The following is a 2406-nucleotide window of genomic DNA, read 5'->3' as shown; positions in this document are numbered from 1 at the left end:
CACAACAAACAGCTACGCGTTAGGTAGTCCTTCCTCCAAATTGGTAGGTTCCTCCCCTGTCTCAATGCGCACAAGTGATCTGGGCTCGTGTTCAACCACCAAGGCTTCACAACAACTTCGAAACCATATTCTTGGAAAAATAAGAACCACTTGCATATGCGTCCCCCCAACACAGGCTTATTGACCAAGTATTTCAATGTGGAATGATCTGTGTACATGTTTAAGTGTCCCCCTAGGAAATAGTGCCGATATTTCTGAAGCGCGTACACCATAGCCAGTCCCTCGCATTTAGTGGTGGAGTAGTTCTTTTCTTCTTTAGATAATCTGCGGCTCATGAATGCGATAGGGTGATCCAATCCTTCTTCGCCCTCTTGTGTAAGTATGGCCGCCAGCACTATACATGATGCATCAACATGAACATGAAATTATTTCTTCTAGTTCAAGAAGACAAGAATTGGTGCAGTGACCATCTTCTGCTTCAATATATCCAGGCTTTTCTTACAGTGATCTTCCTAGCAAAATGTGACATCCTTCTTTAGTAGTTTTTCCATTGGCACGGGGAACTGCTCATAACTCTTGATAGACTTTCTAGTACCCAGTGTGTCCCAAAGTAGCGCGCATCTTTTTCACACTGCTCGATGCTTCAAAATTTAGAATTACCACAATTTTCGTGGGGTATACCATCAGCCCCTCTTTACAAACCACATGCCCCAGCAGGTTCCCAAAAGGAACAAGAAATGTACATTTCTTGAGGTTGAGCACGATTTGGTATCTTCAACATGTATCCAACATCAAGCGTAGGCTCACTACATGGTTCCTAACCAACCTAAATATAGTCCAATCATCAAAATAGACCTCCAATAATTTATGAATATATTCCTTGAATGTTGCAACAATGACGCACGAGAAGATAGTTGGCACATTCTTCAATCCAAAAGGCATGACCATATATTGAAAGCAACCCCACTTCATTACGAAGGTTGTTTTGCTCCTATCTTCCAGTGCGATCATGATCTGGTGGTATCCCGAGAACCCATCGGTGAAAGAATATGCCTCCTGACCGCGTACATTGTCCAATACCTCCTCTATGAATGGGGTTGGGAATGGATCATGGACGCACGTGAATTTTCGGACATCTATGCATATTCTTATTTCTTCCTTCTGTTTCTTTTCCTATACCACCATCGAACTTACCCAATCAGACTCTTCAACAGGCTCAATAATGCCTGCCGCGAGCGTCTTATCTAATGCTATGCGGACCTTCTCCTTGTACTTTGGGTTTAAGCGATACGGTCTCTGCTTCACTGGCTTCGTGTCAGGTTTTAATGTGATCCTCATTACTCCTAAGTCTTCTATTATTCCCTTTAATTCTGTGAACTTGGTCGGAAATAAGTCCTGATACTCGCGGAGTAATTCAACGACTTTATCTACCTTAGCGGCTTCCCAATAGTCCTCAATATGCGCAAATTTTGGTTCTGTCTCTATACCAATGTTTACCTGCTAAGTATTTACTTGCGCGGCTATGTTAGGGTTCTCAATTTGTGGTCCTTGAACCTTATGCTGGCCTTTTGTCTCTGGAATATCAATGTTCCTCAGATCTTCATCCTCTTCCTTAGCAGTTACATTGTAACATTCTAGTGCGCAAGTTGACTGGGCAGCCCAGTCAGGCTGAGTTAATACTGCTTGCTCTTGTGGCATTCTAAAGATGGCTGCTTTTACTTCTTGTAACGCTTCATTAATACTCTCCCATCCGTCATCAAAGTTAAAGGTCATTACAAACCCTTCATGCAGAACATCCCATTCATTTGTCCCGTGGCGAAGCTCTGTTTCTATATACCAGTTCATTGGAATGACATCTAGAGTGTGATAGAACAGGTGCACTCACTCTGGTTGTGGATTTTATCCATAGGCTTGTGTCCATTTAGCCAAATGTGTGTGTAGACCATCCTACCCATCGTATTTATCTGTGAATCGTACTCAAGGCTTCCCAAACCGTGTGCGCATCATCCTTCTACATGCGTGCCAGTCATCAAAGTTTCCTTTGTGCATACCCCACCATCTTGCGGGCGTAGCACGAAGTACCCAATTCAAGGCTTCGAAATGCTATTTCTCCAACACCTCTTTCTCAAATCTATATAAGAAAGCATCCACCTCACCTAATCCATCATACGTAGGCAGATCTCTCATTTCTGTTGATACGCATCATATTTCAGTTAAATGTGCTTACCTCATGCAACCTGTTCTACCATCTCTCTATCTCCTCATCTCAATCTGAAATACAGGAGATTCTATGCTCCCATGAAATTCGTTTGTCTCCAGTGGGATTTACCCAGTTTTTCTCTCACGCAGTTATCTTGTAGATGCAGTCTAATTTGTCATCGCTTTCATATTCGCGCACTGACTCAG

The sequence above is a fragment of the Pinus tabuliformis genome, chromosome 8 (genome assembly GCF_031772625.1).
Source record: "Pinus tabuliformis cultivar Carrire ecotype Pingquan chromosome 8, CPIR1, whole genome shotgun sequence".
NCBI classification, from domain to species: Eukaryota; Viridiplantae; Streptophyta; class Pinopsida; order Pinales; family Pinaceae; genus Pinus; species Pinus tabuliformis.
This window is presented reverse-complemented; position numbering follows the sequence as displayed.